Below are 19,858 nucleotides of genomic sequence, written 5' to 3'. Positions count from 1 at the left end.
AAGTCTGATTTGTCAGTTTTCTATCTCGAGTCCAAGATCTCCAGGCATTATGGAATTCCTCCTACAAAAGGCAGGTGTGGCTCCCTGTAGGCTTGTGACTTATAAATTAAATTACCAAGTGCTTGCTACTAACATTCCTTACACAACATAGTAAGGAAAAGGTTGTTGGTTAATACACACATAACAAAATATGCCTGGTTGTTACAATTCTTGTTCTATAACTGGTCATGTTGCCATAGTATATATGCATATGACTTTCTTCTTCCATCACTTTTGTTTCTTCTTGCCCTTGTAGCCAGCATGTTGGTTGCCATTCTTTACTCGGTGGGATAATCTAATCCTTTATTCCTACAGGGTCTGAATCTTCGGTAGTCCTGTACTTAATTGGGTTGCTGTAGATTTAACTGACTTTGACTATCAGACGTGGAAGTACTAAAAGATGCACCCAAGTATCTCCTGGGTTTCAGCCATAGTCTTTATGCTCTTATTGTGCAGCAGGAAACTAATTTCCCATTATTAATCATGACCAATCACTTTAGCCAATATAATTCACCCTTCCTTTGCTTGTTGGTTCAGTGGTATAAGGAGCTCCAAATGTCAGGTGAGAGCCTCAACTTCTAGTTTATAATGAGACTGGGTGGAAATAATTTCTTCCTTGGGAACAAAGACTTCTAGACTAGTAGAGCTGAAGGTTGTGGACAGGACGTGAAAATTCTGCAAGTAGATTATTTGATATAACAGTGAGAAAAGCCATTCCCATTTCTACTCCTTAATTCCTGGACCTATATATTCTACATAAGGGAGAAACATGCCATATATTCATCACTGGTTCAAAACAGATGTTACATCCTGGGGGACAATATACCAACCCCACAGAATGTGACCTCCCAGTTGATACCATAAGCCATTGCACCATTTAATCAGGCCAGTGGCTCCTGAGTATCAGGGTACATGCTAAGATCAGCAAATTTTCGTGGCATGGTTTACTACTGTACTTTCCTTGTAATAAAATACGTCTCTTGGACAGATGCACTGTTATGTGTGATAACATGATGGTGAATTAGGCATTCTAGAAACCCATAAATGGTGGTTTTTGAAAAGGCATATCCATTCCATACTGATAATAGTAAGAACAAACAGTGTCTTCTCCACGACGGGAAAGGGTCAAATGTAATCAACTTGTTACCAAGTAGCTGGTTGATTCCCCGGTGCCAAGTTAAGAGCCTAATGTTGACCTCTGATTTGGTGGGCTGGGCACTCAATAGCAGAGTGGCAGAACATTCTTGGTTTAAAAAAAAAAAAAGTCCACATGCTTGAGTCTTGCTAGTCTTTAGCAGCAGGGTGTCTCATTGGATAAACCTAGCCACAATCTAATCCAAGAAACAAGGATGCTGCCTGCGGGAGATTAATACTTTTGAGTAGAGCAGAGGAATGCCAGGGGGCAGTTCTGAAAGAAAATAGGCCTGGTTTTCTGAATGCAGAGTAAGGGAGAGAAAGTGGCTTCCCCATTTTCTCTGTTGGGTAACTAGGTGGATAGTAATTCACCAAGCTAAGCACATAGAAGTTCGGGAATGTGTTGAGTTTAAAGTACCTGTGGGATGTTGTGGTAGAGCTACCCAGGATGCAGTCTGCAGTTCAGGAGAGAAGCCAGTGATAAAGATATATAACTAGACGTCAACAGAAAATAAACAGTCATTGAAATTATGGGAGGGAGGGAGTCCATTTAGGGTCCATGTAGGATGATGGGAGACCAGAAAAAAAGGTTAGCTATCACCAACATTCGAGTGAATAGTCATGTAAAAGAAGGCTGTGAGGAAGAAGTTAGAGTGATGTTTCAGAAACTAAGGGAGACAGGACCATCAAGAAAAAGGGAGTCGCCTGTAATCCCAGTACTTTGGGAGGCCGAGGCGGGTGGATCACAAGGTCGAGAGATCGAGACCAACCTGGTCAACATGGTGAAACCCCGTCTCTACTAAAAATACAAAAAATTAGCTGGGCATGGTGGCGCGTGCCTATAATCCCAGCTACTCAGGAGGCTGAGGCAGGAGAATTGCTTGAACCCAGGAGGCGGAGGTTGCGGTGAGCCGAGATCGCGCCATTGCACTCCAGCCTGGGTTACAAGAGCGAAACTCCGTCTCAAAAAAAAAAAAAAAAAAGAAAAGAAAAAGGGAGTCATCAAAAAGATCAAACTCACCTGAGAAGTCAAGTAAAATAATCCCGAAAAAATTCAGGAGGATTGAGCAATGACAGGCCACTGATGACCATTGCCTGGCTAAAATTGAAATGAATAACCTTCACCAAATCCTTGACTTTGCCTCTTTTCTTTACTTCTCAGAGCATCTGTCCTGAAAGTTTGATCAATTTGAGGGAAAATAACTTCCAATTCAAGGTTTAAGTGTACAACCCTGAGCGAGAACTGTGATGCTCTTGGTGGGGAGTCTGGGGAGGGCATGTAACAGGGCGAGGAGGGGATGGGGACAAGGATCCCTCTCACCAATTTCTTCACTGCCTACTGGGGAATGGAAAAGGTCAAACAAGCAATTAATTCCCTGTTGCTCCTGGGAGCTGTGAGAATTGTGGTCCTGTTGTTCTACTAACAATTTTCTTCTTAGGAAGAGTGCATGGAAAGTACTTACTCCATCCTAGTGAAAAGTGAAGATAATAACAATTTTTTTAGTTTTTTAAAAGAATTTTCAAAGCTCCAAATCCTACCATAATACCATTATTTTTAAAATATTTTCTTGCCTAAGTATACTTTGTACATGGTTGTAATCATAGCATGCAATTTTTCGCCCAAATTAGAGTCATACTGTCAAGAAAAACGGTTTAGAATTTTGAACCATCTCCTTGAAATCCTTAGAACTAGGAAAACTTGCCTTTGAAAACAGAGAGCGTGTTAAATTCTTAGCCCATAGAAATCTTGAAGAAACTTTAGAGATGATCTTATCCAATCCTTTGTTTTAGAAATTATTTCATTGAGACCCAGAAAGGTAGAGTGGACTGATTCAAGGTCAGGAAGTCATTGACGGTAGGATCTTTTCTAGGACCTTGGTCTTCAGAGTCCAGTTGCCAGCATTGTTGCCACCATCACACCTCCATCTCCAGCAGTAGGTTTGTTTAGTGCAATTGTGATTAAAGTGCCGTGTATTGCATGTACACCTCTTCTTGGAGATAGCAAAAATAGCCACAATAGTCTATAGCTTTTCCCTTCAAGAAATAAAATCTACTTACCCATCCTTTGAATCTTATGACTTGCTTTGATGATAATATGATGGAAGTGACGTATAATTGTTAGCCTAAGCCTTAAGAAGGCTTACAGCTTCTTCCCTCACACTCTTAGAATCCTGGGATCCACCCAGGGCTAGCCCGCTGACTCATGAGTCATCAGCGTTGCCCTGCCAAACACCAACTATGTGAGTGAGTCTGTCCTAGATCATCCAGCCTCCAGCCAACCTGCCAGCAGAGATTAGTGGAGCCTGCCCAGACCAGAAGAACTGTTCCACCAACCCATAGAATCAAGAGTGAAATAATTGGTTGTTTTAAAGCACTATGTTTTGAGGTGGTTTTTTTTTTTCTTTTTACGTTGCAAAAGCCAACCGATGCACAAGTTTCTTCATTGCGCTGATAACCCACTCCATTAGAGTAAATCATACTTCATGTCTCATAGTTTCTTGAATCAGGAGGTGAAGGAAATATATTTTTTCATGCCTCAATTTTTGTTTTATTATTTTCATTTAGATATCTAAGTTTCAAAAGGCAATTTATAGAATAATGTTTTTGGACACGCAAGTCTATGTTCAGCTCTTTGCAAGCCATCTGCTTTGAAAAGAACGGTTGGTAGAGTCCTTTATTTTTACCAACAATCTCCCCTTCTCCTACCCACATCTCAGGACATTCAACAAAGATCTGTACATATGGATCAAGGTAGGACTAAAAGGGAGAAGGAGGAGGAAGGCAGCTTCACTCTGAGTTAGGACACAGCAGTGATTTTTTTTTCTTAGTTTGAATCTAGCCCGAGGCTTTCTAAATAAACACTGCAGAAGTATCTCCCCAAGTGGTGCACTGAGGAAAACAAAACAGAATGCATATATTCCTGATCTGGAGCATGGCAGATGAACAGACTGGAAACTCCTACTCCTGTCAAAGGCTTTAGGGATTTATTACTCATAGCTCTTCATTTCCATGGTATCTTCAATTTGATACAAACTAACTCTTGACAAAAACAAGCTTATAGAAAATGTCCATATTTGGTGGACTAAGTAATAACGTTCATGTACTTTCAACATCCAGTGATTCAATCTTGCAATCAAGTTTGGTGTTTAGTTCAATGAGATTGTACCAAGTACTGAGCCTGGATGATATTTGAGTGTTGCAATTACATGTCTGCATTCTTTCCCAGAAAGAAGACGGAGGGCAGGGGATTATTGTCTTTTATAGATTTAGTCCTTGTAATCACACTCTAGTTAGTAGAGAGGTTTTCTTTTTATCATTGAAATACACTTCAAAGATTAATCAAAAGTGTTTGTTTACACTACAAAGTTTACAGTGAGTTGTTTCACCTCTTTCTTGGTTTCTGGTTCCACTTATCTTCTGTTTACTTCCATCAAGTTCCTCTAAGAAGAATAAGAAATGAAAAATTATGAGTATGTGAGGTGACAGATATGTTAATTAGCTTGATTTAGTCAGTTCACAATGTATACATATATCAAAACATCATGTTGTACACTGTAAATACATACTATTTTTATTTGTCAAGTACACCTTAATAAAGCCGAGGGAAGACAAAAAATAATAAATGTTGTCACTGTATCAAAAAAAGGAAGATAATAGTCACACTCAATGACACAGAATCTAATTAACAATAATCGTTTAAGAGCCCTCTTGCCACACTCAAACTCTAAGCAGAGGTTCAGAAGACAAGGAAAAAAATCGGCAAGTATCCATCTTATAGGAACCATCATTTATTCAACGGTTTATTGAGCACACGATCAAGTGCCAGACTGGGCACAATGCAAGATTATGAAGATTTAGAGGTGAACAAAAAAGATCCTTGTCTCACTCTTAGGGAATAGTCGGTTATTCCTTGTATCAACCTGTTTTCCACGGTTCTTCCAGTTACATCTTTAGCTAGAGGTCTGTACCAAAAGAAAAGGTGCCTAGTGATATAATTTCTTTACAAATAACAATAATTAATAACAAAAAATAATTAAAAAGCTAACACTTATCTTGTTTTTACTAACTGCCAAAAAGTGTTCATATATGTTCACTTTCATGTAGTAACTAATTTAATCTTCAACAATCTTTTGACTTACTATTCTTCCTTTTTGAAAAAACAGATAATGAGGCCGGGTGCAGTGGCTCACACCTGTAATCCCAGCACTTTGAGAGGCTGAGGCGGGCAGATAACCTGAGGTCAGGAGTTTGAGACCAGCCTGACCAACATGGTGAAACTCTGTCTCTACAAAAATACAAAATCAGCTGGGCATGGTGGTGCACACGCGTAATCCCAGCTACACCAGAGGCTGAGGCAGGAGAATCGCTTGAACCTGGGAGGCAGAGGTTGCAGTGAGCTGAGACTATGCCATTGCACTCCAGCCTGGGCAACGAGAGTGAAACTTAGTCTCAAAAAAAAAAAATAATAAATAAATATATAAATAAATAAATAAATAAAAGATAAGGAAACTGAGGCACAGAGAGATTAAGTAATTCACACAGATTCAGACTATTTGCTACACTATTCTTACTAAGACAGAACACTCTAGAGTGTTTTTATTTTTTAATAACAAGGATTGGAAGAGAATGCTATGTTTTTAACCATAAGTAAATTAATAAATTTCAATGTCAAAATAACCTGTGCTCTAAGCATTCAGTCTAACTGAGATTTAATAATCCACACTGAATCTTTTCCACTTAAACAGATGCTCATAAAAGCCACATCCAAAGGAAAATAAATCGCAGAGTGTGTTGACTTTTCTTAAAAACCGTTGCTGATTTTCAGTCAGCCTCTCGAAATCTCTTTTCAAGCTTTCAGCCTGTCAGCCAGTACACCTGCTTCAATATTAAAGTGGGATGTTAGGTCCCTAATATTCCCAGAGGAAAACCAGGAGAGTTCAGCCAAATGTTTACTAGGATTTCCTTGTAGGCATCTTCTTCCAAATATATGAAGATTCCCCACTTTGGGTGTTTTTTTTTTTTTTTTAAAGATGGGGTTTCACCATGATGGCCAGGCTGGTCTTGAACTCTTGACCTCAGGTGATCCACCCACCTTGGCCTCCCAAAGTGCTAGGATTACAGGCGTGAGCCACCGCGCCCAGCCAAGGGTGTTCTACAGAGGCTCAGATTCAATGATTTACTCCATTTGCCAGAACATGTACCAGATGAACCATTATGTCCTGTCTCTTGCATGTGTGTGTATGTACCTGAGCCAGGTGGGTAAATACTGAATGTTTTGCCTAAACTTACTCTGGTCTCCTGCACTCCTCCATCTGATAACTGGGGCCAAGAGCATTCTTTAGGCAACAACCACCTACCTGATTTAATAAGCAAATCAGCATACCAACAACACTTGCTTGCCTCAAAGACATGTTAAGTAAAATATCTCCCAAACTCTCCCAAAGATAATCTTTGAAAATAACAATGATGGCTAGCTGCGATGGCTCTTGCCTATAATCCCAGCAATTCAGGAGCCTGAGGTAAGAAGATGGCTTGAGGCCAGGAGTTTGAGGCTGCAGTGAGCTAAGATCATGCCCCTGCACTCCAGCCTAGGTGATAAAGTGAGACCCTGCCTCTAAAAAAAATTAAAAAAAGAAAAAAAAGATGATGCTGGTGATGATAGTAAAAGCTGACACTTATTGACCTCTTATAATATGTCAGGTTTCACACTTAATGCTTTATAGCATTTACAGTCTTTCAAAATTTAAATTTCACAATAATCCTTTTTCCAAAGGACCTTTATTTTTTAGAATTTCAACTTTTATTTTAGATACAGAAGGTACATGTGCAGGTTTGTTACATGGGTATATTGCATGATGCCGAGGTTTGGAGTATGAATGCTCCCATCACCCAGGTAGTGAGCATAGTATCTAACAGGTAATTTTTCAACCTATGTTCCTCTCCCTCTCGCCTCACTCTAATAGTCTACAGTGTCCATTGTTCCCATCTTCATTTTTTCCTCTGAACTTTTTATTGGCTTCCTGCTCCTCAAAGGGTCCCCTGCTTCTGCTGGCTTAATGTCTCAGAACTTTGGTGTCACTGGTCTCAGACACCACTTTGCCATCCACTATGTGGCGGGTGGTGGTCTTTCGGATGGTTTGCATGGAGTTGCTGCTGTCTGGGGCATCACCAAGATTGAAGTCTTCGCTATCTTCCAGCAGACGGCAATTGCTGGCGATCTCAGCCTCCAGCCTGACACTCATGTTCAGCAGAGCCTCATACTCCTGGGCCTGGCGCTGTCCCTCTGCCCAGGTCTGTGCCAGCTCCAACTCCAGGTGCAGCAGGATCCTGTTGAGCTGCTCAATCTGCAGGGCATAGTGGGCCTCCACCTCGCTCAGACTGCTTTCCAAGCTGGCCTTCAGATTTCTCATGGAGTCCAGGTCAGTCTCCAAGGACTGGACTGTTCGTCTCAGCTCCCTGAGCGTCATCTCAGCAGCTCCAACCTCGGCAGACTGCATGGTGACCACTGTGGTGCTCTCCTCAGTCTGCTGAGACCAGTATTTGTCCAGTTCCTCTCGGTTCTTCCAAGTCAGCTCATCATATTGAGCCTGGATGTCTTCCATGATCTCAGCGAGGTCCTGAGATTTGGGGGCATCTACCTCCAAGGTCAACCCAGAGCTGGGAATCGGGTTTTGTAGGCCTTTTATTTCCTCTTCATGGTTCTTCTTTCATGAAGAGCAGCTCCTCCTTGAGAGCCTCGATCTCTGTCTCCAGCTGCAGTGGATGACAGTGGTGTCATCAATGACCTTGCAGAGCCCATGGATGTCACTCCATGGGATTGGCGCATTACCATCTCTGTCTCATACTTGACTCTAAAGTCATCAGCAGCAAGATGGGCATCGTCAATCTGCCGAACGATGCGGGCATTGTCCACAGTATTTGTGAAGATCTGAGCCCTCAGGTCCTTGATGGTCTTGAAGTAATGGCTCCAGTCTTTGACCTGGGGTCCCTTCTTCTCCAGGTGCTCTGAGATTTTACTCTCCAGCTTCCAGCTCTCAGTCTCCAGGCTCCTCACTCTGTCCAGGTAGGAGGTCAGGAGATCGTTCAGGCTTTGCATGGTCTCCTTGATTGTGTGACAGATTTGGCTAAAAGCAAATGAAACTAACAGGGAGGGAAAAGATGGGGAAAGGAGGGGTCAATGAAGGGGAATGTTCTGACAATCTCTTGCTGCACACAAAACCACTAAGAGACTTAATGGCTTAAAAGGCAACAATCATTTCATATGTTTGTGAATCTGAAATTTGGGCAGGTCTCAGTGCTGATGGTTTGTCTTTGCTCCATGTGTTGCCATCTGGAGTGGCTTAACCTGGGCCAGGGAATCTACTTCCAAGATGGCTCACTCATATAGCTGACAAGCTGATACTGGCTACCGGTTCCTCTTCACGTCAGCCTCTTCATGAGGTAGCTTGGGCTTCCTCACAGCATGGTGGCTGGGTTATGAGGGTAATAATCCCAAGGGACAAGAAGTAGAAGCTTTCAATTTCTTAAGGCCTAGCCTCAGAAATTTGCACATCACTTTGGTCATATTCAACTGGCTAAGCAGTAACAGATCCCAAATTCAAGGGAAAAGGATAAAGATTTCATCTTTTAGTTGTAGGAGTGTCAGAAAACATTGGAGCCATGCTTTAAAATTGCACAGGGACAGAGAAAGGAAAGACTGAGAATGTGAAAAAGAAACTTTGCTTATTTTGCTAAGGCCTGTTCAACCAGGAAGAAAGCAAACACTCCTCCCTTGGCTAGTCAAGAAAAACCATTCCAAGTGGAGTTAGCACCCTTTCTAAGATCTTGTCACAAAAATGGGAAACATGGGGGATTGTCCCTAAGTACTTAAATGGAAAGAAAGTGCTTTCAAATGTCAGTCTTATTTCCCAAAATGCTTTCTTCTTCTTCACAAATCTTGAATGTGCTTACATGCCAAGCACTGTACTAGATGTAGGGGGTATCAAGATGAATAAGACAAAGTCTTTGTCCTCAAATATGAATAGTTAGTGTAAATAATTATTAAAGTCATGCTACACACACATAAAGCTATTTTGGACGCCCAGAGGAGCGACAGATTAGTTGGTGGGTCAGCTCAAATCCCACTTTCCATAGGCCATCGATCCCTCATATCAGTTCAGGTATCCTGATCTATGCTGTGACAACTCCTTGTATCACAGTACTTTATTATATATTTGTGGGACTATTTGATCAGCATCTCTTTTCCATTCAGGATCATAGAATCCTCTTGAATATTGGGCCAACTTTAGTGATTCACTTCTAATGAAAGATACACAGAACTGACCCTATGTGACTTCAGAAGTTAGGTTACCAAAGTTGCTGCCTGGCTCTCTTCCTACCTATACACACCTTGGAGCTCTGGTGCTGCCATGCTGGAGAAACCACACTGAGAGAGGAGAGAGTCAGGGGGAGGGAGGGAGAGAGAGAGAGAGACAGAGAGACAGAGAAGAGCTTGAGAAGCCCCAGCTATATTATCTTCAGCTGTTGGAGTCTTCCCAGAATCAACCACCAGATGTATGAGTGAAAAAGCCTTAGATGATTCCAGCCCCCAGCCTTCAAGCTGCCTTAGTTGATGCTGCGTGAAGCAGAGATAAGCCTTCTCTGTGTCTGTGTCCTATCTGAATTATTAACCAAAAGAATCCGTAAACATAATAAATGGTTGTTTTATGTGACTAGGTTTTGGAGCAAGTTGTTATGCAACCATAGCAATTAGAACAGAGAAAGAAGCAAGATTCAGACTTAGAGGCACTTTACATGAATGAGGGGAAGTTTGTACTCTTCCCTAGGGGTATGTAGAGATATGGAGAGATTTTAGCCAGAAGAAAGGGACAGCTCAATTTGAGTTTTAGAAAATAACTCTGTCTGGAAACAGTGGCTCATCTCTGTAATCCCAACACTTTGGGAGGCCAAGGCAGGAGGATCACTTGAGCCCAGAAGGGCAAGACCAGCTTAGGCAACTTAGTGAGACCTTGTTTGTACAAAAAAAAATTTTTCTTAGTTAGCCAGGTGTGGTGGTGCATGCCGGTAGTCCCAGCTACTTGAGAGGCTGAGGTGGGAAGATTGCTTCAGCCCAGGAGGTTGGGGTGCAGTGAGCCATGATCGCACCACTGCACTATAGCCTGGTTGACAGAGCAAGAACTTGTCTCAGAAAAAGAAAATGAGAAAATAGCTCTGGTTACATGCAGTGGGACTCTCATGGGACATAAGCATAGGACATGAATAAAGATTAGCACTTAAGAGTCAGAATGATGAGGGTCAAGTTCCAGTTTGCTACTGTGTAATCAATGGCATAGTCAGTTAACCTCTTTAAACCCTGGGTTTAGCATCTATTATTAGGAGTAACAATACTCCCCTCTCAATGAAGGACGTAAAGACAACCCAGATGTGATCACTGAGCATGTATCATTTCAAGCCCGCTTTTTCACTTTCAATTAAACTGGTTGTTGGGGGAAGTTGGTCACGTGAGAATTTGAAGTGATGGTTGAGTTAATAGTATCTCTTCATCACAAATAATGCCAATAAAGACTAACTCTCTGATTCTAAGTGGCTTGTTCAAGTTAAATTACTTAGAAGTATATTCAACAATTACATCATGTCACTTCAGGACCCAGAATCATGGTTTTCCACTGATAATAAGATAGGATGTCTTATGATGATTAAATTGCGATGTAAAATTTTCAGTTCCAAGAGTTGACTCTTTCCCAACACTGGATGATTTTCTTCACTCGTTAAAAAACTAGTCATTGATATATCACGGAGCATATTTTAAAATCACCTCCAAGTACTACATCTGAATATGATGAAATATTTTCAGAGAGGAATATGACCAAAGAATAGATCAGCAACATATTTAATGCTGTTTCCCAAGCTAAAACATTCATCCCTCTAAATTTTTCTGATATGTGATTCAGCTTAGCATCTGACAAAACATTAATTTTTAGTTAGAATTCTCTCATAATTTTTGGTCTATCTTTAATCCAGTATCCAAAACCGGTAAATGCAACAAACACATGACGTCATTTCTGCAACTCAAAATTGTGATTTAGGACCTTCAAAGTGAGTATAAAAGGAGGAAGAAGAAGAAACAGATAAATATGGGATTTTGCTTAAAACTCAAGCTATTAAACATGCAGCAAGATAGAGATATGGCAAGGAAAGGTTACAAATGTCATCAGTTTCTCTGTTAAGAAACTATTGCCAGTATTTCATTAGTAATAATTATGTATTTTTCATTTTACTAATAGAAATGAATCTTTCAATTAAAAAATTGTTGGTCCTGGGATGTCATTATTGCATTCGATCCCAAATGTTTGAGAAAAACTATACAGATGGTGATGACATAGGCAGTGGGTTAGAGATTGCTCCAAAATAGTGTAAATGAGAAGCAAAGAGAACCAAGGAAAGATCCCAGGGAACACCCACGTGAAAGAAACAAAGAATCAGCAAAGGAAACAGAAAGGAGAGGCCAGCGATGTAGGAGGAAATACAGGAGAAAGTGTTCTCATGGGATCAAGGAGAGGAAAGAGTTTAAGGAAGCTTTGCTAGTCACAGAGAGGGATCAACATCAAATGTTTCACAAGTCACAGGAAATGAGCTGAGAAGGCTTACCAAAATGAGTTAGCTTCACTGAACTCAAGAAGAGCAGTTTCAGCAGCGTGGTGTGGCTGGAAACCCTTTTGCTTGAATTGAGATGTGAGAGGGAATAATACAATAGAAACAGTGAGTGTGGAATCTCTTTTCTAGATTCTTGGCTAATAATGGAAGGTGAAAAATGGGATATTAGCTAAAAAGATATACAGTGAAGAGAGAGAGAGAACAAAAATAAATTAATAGTGTTTAAATACTGACTAAAATCATTTAATATACAAGGAGTGTTTCAAATAGAGCAATGATTTGAAGAGCAGGGATAGGATCCAGATCTTGATACAGAGAATAACATCAGAAAGGAAATTTATTTTACAGTGGTGCTGTGGTTTGGATGTGATCTGTTGCCCCCACCTAAACTCATGTTGAAATTAGAACCCCACTGTGGTGGTGATGGGAGATGGGGCCTAGTGAGAGGTATCTGAGTCACATGGCTAGATCCCTCATGGCTTGATGCTGTTCTCCTGGTAGTGAGTTCTCACTAATGCAAAACTAGATTAGTTCTTGAGGGAATAGATTAGTTCCTGTGAGAGCAAGTTGTTATAAAGCAATGTTTTTCCTCCTGGTTGGACCTCTTTACCTCCTCCACCATGTTACAATGCAGCACAAAAGCCCTCACCAGAAGCCAGGGCCATGTCCTGGAACTTCTCGGTCTGTAGAACTATGAGCTAAATAAATCTCTTTTTTTAATAATAATTTACCCAATCTCAGGTATTCTTTTATATCAACACAAAATAAGCTGAGACAAATGATGAGGAAAAAAGTAAGAAAGAATGATTAGAGCTGGGCGCAGTGGCTCATGCCTGTAATCCCAGCACTTTGGGAAGCCAAGGAGGGCAGATCACGAGGTCAGGAGATGGAGACCATACTAGCTAACACAATGAAACCCCGTCTCTACTAAAAATACAAAAACTTAGCCAGGCTGGCTGGGTGCGGTGGCTCAAGCCTGTAATCCCAGCACTTTGGGAGGCCGAGGCGGGTGGATCACGAGGTCAAGAGATCGAGACCATCCTGGTCAACATGGTGAAACCCCGTCTCTACTAAAATACAAAAAAAATTAGCTGGGCATGGTGGCACGTGCCTGTAATCCCAGCTACTCAGGAGGCTGAGGCAGGAGAATTGCCTGAACCCAGGAGGCGGAGGTTGCAGTGAGCCGAGATTGTGCCATTGCACTCCAGCCTGGGTAACAAGAGCGAAACTCCATCTCAAAAAAAAAACTTAGCCAGGCATGGTGACACACACCTGTAGTCCCAGCTACTTGGGAGGCTGAGGCCAGAGAATCCCTTGAACCCGAGAGGCTGACTTTGCAGTGAGCCAAGATTGCGCCACTGCATTCCAGCCTGGGTGACAGAGTAAGACAACGTCTCAAAAAAAAGAAAGAAAGAAAGAAAGAATGATTAGAAAGGCAGTTTTAAAAAAAACCTGCAATCAGTGTGATCAATGAAACAATGCTGGCCATGAGTTGATAATTGTCAAAGCTGGATAACACATACATAAGGGTTCATTATACCATCTCCTCTAATTTTGTGTATGTTTAAAAGTTTCCACAATAAAAAAGTTGAAAAAATATTGACAAAAAACCCTGGGGTAAAAAACTGCTGTTACCTGGGGGATCTCTTATGTTTCTGCTGTGAAGTAAGAGGAAAAGTTATCTGCTGAGAATTAAGGTTGTGAGTTGAAGGTTTAATAAGAGTGGTGAAAATTTGAAATCACTGCTGTGGGAGAAAGACTTGATGATCCAGCTGAGGTTAGAGGTCTTGCATTTCCAGTTGCAAATATTTGTGTGTTGTAAGATTTTCTCTAGGAGCTCTTAAGAGTACAAGTGTGAGAACTGTTAGGGAGGTCCATAATTTATTTTTGGTGGGCTACTTGAACTGTAGATTAAGGGAAGCATCAATAAGAAAGATTTAATGTGATGGAGCATGCTGCTTCCCCCTTCATGAAAACGCTATTGTGGTTTTTGTTTGTTTGTTTCTTTGTTTTTCAAGCAGGAGTTTAGTATAGCAGTCTAGAAGTTTTGAGTTAGATTCTGACGAGAAAGAGAAGAAAACTAACTTGGGAGGTAAGATAGTTTTCCTTTAAAAAATATTGTCTCATGTATTATCATATGATACTGATCATAATTATTTACAAGGAAATTGAATGAGAGTAAAACAAAATAATCACTTTCAGAAATAATGCACTTTCAGAAACATTTTTAGATTTTAGACCAAATATGATTTTAAGTACTTATAAATTATTTATACTAAAAAACTAGTATCTATCTAAAGGAAAAACCATTTCAGATATTGACCTACAAATCTGGCAGTCTTTCTGGTATTTCCACTGATGGCTTCATTTTCCATTCTAGATTTCAAACTATTATTCTAACTCAGATTGATGATTGATTTTATTTTCCATAAGTTATTGGGGTACAGGTGGTATTTGTTTACATGAGTAAGTTTTTTTTGTTTTGTTTTGTTTTGTTTTGCTTGAGACGGAGTTTCGCTCTTGTTGCCCAGGCTGGAGTGCAATGGCGCGATCTCGGCTCACCACAACCTCCGCCTCCTGGGTTCAGGCAATTCTCCTGCCTCAGCCTCCTGAGTAGCTGGGATTACAGGCACGTGCCACCATGCCCAGCTAATTTTTTGTATTTTTAGTAGAGACGGGGTTTCACCATGTTGACCAGGATGGTTTCGATCTCTTGACCTCGTGATCCACCCGCCTCGGCCTCCCAAAGTGCTGGGATTACAGGCTTGAGCCACTGCGCCCGGCCCTTACATGAGTAAGTTTTTTAGTGGTGACTTGTGAGATCCTGGTGCACCCATCACCGAAGCAGTATACACTGCACTGTATTTGTAGTCTTTTATCCCTCATGCCCCTCCCACAATTCCCCCGAAGTCCCCAAAGCCCATTGTATCATTCTTATGCCTGTGCATCCTCATAGCTTAGCTGTCACATATCGGTTACAATATACAATGTTTGGTTTTCCTTTCCTGAGTTACTTCACTTAGAATAATAGTCTCCAGTCTCATCCAGTTCATTGCAAATGCTGTTAATTCATTCTTTTATGGCTGAGTAGTATTCCATCACATATATATACACCACAGTTTCTTTATCCACTTATTGATTGATGGGCATTTGGACTGGTTCCACGATTCTGCAATTGTGAATTGCACTGCTATAAACATGCACGTGCAAGTATCTTTTTCAAATAATAACCTCTTTTCCTCTGGGTATATACCAAGTAGTGGGATTGCTGGATCAAATAGTAGTTCTACTTTTAGTTCTGTAAGGAATCTCCACACTGTTTTCCATAGTGGCTGTACTAGTTTACATTGCCACCAGCAGTGTGGAAGTGTTCTGTGATCACTGCATCTACACCAACATATACTGTTTTTGATTCTTTGATTATGGCCATTCTTGCAGGAGTAAGGTGGTATCACATTGTGGTTTTGATTTGCATTGCCCTGATCCTTAGTGATGTTAAGCGTTTTTTCATGTTTGTTGGCCATTTGTATATCGTCGTTTGAGAATTGTCTGTTCATGCCCTTAGCCCACTTTTTCATGAGATTGTTGTTGTTTTTTTTTTTTTTTCTTACTGGTTTATTTGAGTTTGTGGTAGATTCTGAATATTAGCCCTTTGTCAGATGTATAGATTGTGAACATTTTCTCCCACTCTGTGGGTTGTCTGTTTACTCTGCTGACTGTTCCTTTTGACACGCAAAAGCGCTTTAGTTTAATTAGGTCCCAGCTATTTATCTTTGTTTTTATTGCATTTGCTTTTGGGTTTTTTGTCATGACATCCTTGCCTAAGCCAATGTCTAAAAGGGATTTTCCAATGTTATTGTCTAGAATTTTTATAGTTTCAGGTCTTAGGTTTAAGTCCGTAATCCATTTTGCTAATTTAGATTTAAATGTACTATTAATGAAGATTAATTGTTGTACATCTTCCACATTCTACCAATATCCTCATAGCCTAAGAGGCTTTTGAAGCAAAATGACCTACACTCCTTTTAGGACCAGTGACTACTAACAAAATCTCAGTTGTCTGTATATCCACCCCCCTTCATGTGTTTACATTTTGTAAACTGGATCCTGAGATTTAAATATTGTGGGCAGTTGGTTACTAATAACCAACATTGCAAAATACTATAATGCTTCATTAAACAAAGCTATAAGATGAGGTTAATATAACTAGGGAATAAGGAAGCCCGTGCTATGAGCAAAATGAGGGTTAGTGAAAATCATGGTGCACTGTAACTAGTTCGCTTGCATGTAAATTTGTTTGTTTATATTGTTTCAATATGGGCTTAATTGTATTCTTAAAATGACAGAGCTGTCAGCAATTTCCAGTTTGCACTGTAGATTTTTGGAGGGTGAGACATCTGTGAAATTCTCTATAATGAAAGCCAGAAGCTTGTAAAATGATATGATTTCATTGCAGTTCAGATAATTAGGGCCTAGAAAAGTCAAGCCAACCCTCCCATTCATGACAACTAACGAAGCTGGACAAAATAGAAAAACCATCTTCATAAAGGCATCAGAAAACCAAAAAAAAAAAAAGAGTGAAAAACTACAGTGCCAGGATGGGGTGAAAGCAGAGGTTGCAGAAAGTAAGCCCATCACTTGGACCTTGTTTTCTCTCGGGGTGTTTTCTCATATCAGGAGGAGACTAAGTAGTCGAGATATTGAGTAGCATTATTAGGAGCTTCACAGAGCTGTGTAGACAGGGATTGGAGTCTTGGGACTACCAAAGGTGGGACAGGGGGTGGGCAGGGACTAGAGAGTCTCACTTAGGGGTGGTACTCTGAAAGCATGTACTCTTAAGTTCCCCTAAAAGTACCATGATTTCCACTAAGCCTTGTCTTAGGTGTCTGGAACCTCTGTGCCCTAAAAGATGGGACTTAAAGAAGATATCCATTATTCAGACTCTAGGTCAGCTTTGAATCATCACCCCAATTACTGGACTTGCATTGAAGTGATTCCCTATTGTTAGTGCCAACAAGCACTTGATGGAATCAGACCTAAATCCTCTCTGGAGGGCAATAACATTAATTTAGACTTCAAATTACTTCTTAGAACAGTTTTGCAAATACGATGTCCACAACTGTGAATTGTGCTGCAATAAACATGCATGCTTGGTGTCTTTTATGATATAACAACTTCTTTTTAGGGGGGTAGATACCCAGTAATGGGATTGCTGAATCGAATGGTAGATCTACTTTTAGTTACATAAGAAATCTCCAAACTATTTTCCATAGAGGTTGTACTAATTTACATTTTCACCAGCAGCGTATAAGCATTCCAGATGAAGGCAGATTTAGTGAACTAGAAGTTAAGTCAGAAAATATCCAGATTGAAACATGGAGAGAAAAAAATTATAGGAAACACGGAAAGTGACAGAGAGGAGGACCCCATGATAAGATTTGTTTACATTTAATTGAAGTCTCAGAAGAAGAAAAGAGAAATAACAGTATAGACACAATATTTAAAGATATAATAGTTGATCATTTTCTGAAATTTTTTTGTTATTGTATTTGGGCTCTGGGGTACATGTGCACTTCCTGCATCCTGCAGGATTGTTGCATAGGTACACACATGCCATGGTGGTTTGCTGTCTCCACCCATGCTCCACCCCGTAGCCTACATCAGGCATTTCTCCTGGTGTTATCCCTCCTCATCCTCCCCACCCCACCTCCGTGGTCCCTCCCCTCCCCTCTCCTCCACTCCCCAACCTCGCCCTGTGAGTGTTGTTCCCTTCCCTGTGCCCAAGTGTTCTCATTGTTCATCACCCGCCTGTCAGTGAAAACATGCAGTGTTTGGTTTTCTGTTCTTGTGTCAGTTTGCTGAGAATGATGGTTTCTAGATTCATCCATGTCTCTACAAAGGACACAAACTCACCGATTTTTATGTCTGTGTAGTATTCCATGGTGTAGATGTGCCACATTTTCTTTGTCCAGTCTATCATTGATGGGCATTTGGGTTGGTTCCAGGTCTTTGCTATCATAAACAGAGCCACAGTGAACATACCTGTGCATGTGTCTTTATAATAGAGTGATTTATAATCCTTTGGGTATATAGCCAGTTAATGGGATTGCTGGGTCAAATGGAATTTCTATTTCTAGATCCTTGAGGAATCGCCACACTGTCTTTCACAATGGTTGAACTAATTTACACTCCCATCAACAGTGTAAAAGTGTTCCTTTTTCTTCACATCCTCTCCAGCATCTGTTGTCTCCAGATTTTTTAATGAGTGCCATTCTAACTGGTGTGAGATGGTATGTCAATGCGGTTTTGATTTGCATTTCTCTAATGACCAGTGGTGATGAGCATTTTTTCATATGTTTGTTGGCCTCGTCAATGTCTTCTTTTGAAAAGTGTCTGTTCATATCCTTTGCCCACTTTTGAATGGGTTTGTTTGTTTGTTTCTTGTAAATCTGCTTTAGTTCTTTGTAGATTCTGGATATCAGCCCTTTGTCAGAAGAATATATTGAAAAAAATTTTTCCCCATTCTGCTGGTTGCCAGTTGACTCTAATGGTAGTTTCTTTTGCTGTACAGAAGCTCTTAAGTTTAATTAGATCCCATTTGTCTATTTTGGCTTTTGTTGCCAATGCTTTTGGTGTTTTAGTCATGAAGTCCTTGCCTGTGCCTATGTCCTAAATGGTATTGCCTAGATTTTCTTCTAGGGTTTTTATGGTAGTAGTTCTTATGTTTAAATCATTAATCCATCTGGAGTTAAAAGGCTTATATACCCTAAGGAAGAAGCAGAAAGTGAGGATGGAAAATTTATTTGGAGTCAGAGTGTCAAGGACTCCATCAATCTATGGAGGTGAATTTTGGTATGTGGGCATTTGGGAACATTGATGGGATAAATATCAGGTTGAGATCCCAGAATCCCAAGGAGGAATGAGGGGTCATTTGCTTAAAGAAACCAAGATCAGGAAAGGGAGACACATGAATAGTTAGAGGACTACAGAAGTCATATCTGGAAAAGCTGAGCTTAGTTGTCAGAATTGAAATGGAATAAGAAACTAGAGCCAAGCAAAGTTGGGAAATTATGTCAATTTCATGGAAACAGTCTGAGTATCTGAGGCAAATGATTTAATTTGAAATTTAAGGGCATGGTACTGGGGTGAATGACTGAAGGCTTTAAAGAGGTGAATAACATGGTACTAAGTGTGCTTTACAAAGATCTTTCTATAGTCAGTGTGAGAGGTGAAGTAGAGAACTTGTGATGGTTATGATCTCACGATTAGGGATCAGGACGTCTTGAACGCAACCCCGATTCCACCTCAACCCTCTCTGTTTCCTAAGGCATTTTAGATAATCTCCCTGGGCCTTGGCTTTCACATCTGTAAATTGGGCATCTTCACAGGGTTGTTTTGAAGTTAATGAGATGATATGTTTGAAGTACTTGGCCTAATGCCTGGCATACGGTGAGCATACAGTGAGCAGTGAGAGGGCTCCTCTGAGGAGAACCCAGAGGCAGCAAGATCAATTGGGACAGTACTGACATAGTCTAAGCAGGGAACCTGAGGGAGTGCAGGCATGAGCCAACAAACAGCTGTAAGAATGAGGAGGGGGAAGATGTACCAGGGAGTGTGTATGTGTGGGTGGGCAGGGGAGTATAGGGACAGTGGAATAAGGCAAAGAAATATCACTGGAGTCCCTACCCCATCTCTTCTGGGGCGCATGCTCTGTGTCGAACTGCGTGCAGCTGATTAAGCCCTACGTCCAGATAACACTGACAGCCCTAGGCCTCATTAAGCAAATTCACCCATGCTCCCATGGATGTAGAAAAGACGCATTTAGTCTTGAGACCGAAGGGGCCTGCTATAGCCAATATTCTGCAAGAATGTACAAGCCTGGCGTGAACTTTGACCAGAGGCAAGTACTTTAGTTGTAACAATCTCTGTCAGCCATGCCATGAACCCCAACAATTTGCACGGGTCCAGCAGGCTGTTAATTTTTCATAGAATCGAAGAAGCTATTGAGAAATCTGAAGGGAAAACTTGCTTG

General features: G+C 40.8%; 1 pseudogene; it reads right to left on the bottom strand.

Annotated features, from left to right (window-relative positions):
• Positions 1 to 7,226: 7,226 nt before the first annotated feature.
• LOC141582703 (keratin, type I cytoskeletal 18 pseudogene) overlaps positions 7,227 to 19,858 on the bottom strand; it is a 31,446-nt pseudogene continuing 18,814 nt past the window's right edge.

This window comes from Saimiri boliviensis, chromosome X, assembly GCF_048565385.1.
Source record: "Saimiri boliviensis isolate mSaiBol1 chromosome X, mSaiBol1.pri, whole genome shotgun sequence".
Taxonomy (NCBI): domain Eukaryota; kingdom Metazoa; phylum Chordata; class Mammalia; order Primates; family Cebidae; genus Saimiri; species Saimiri boliviensis.
This window is presented reverse-complemented; position numbering and strand designations above follow the sequence as displayed.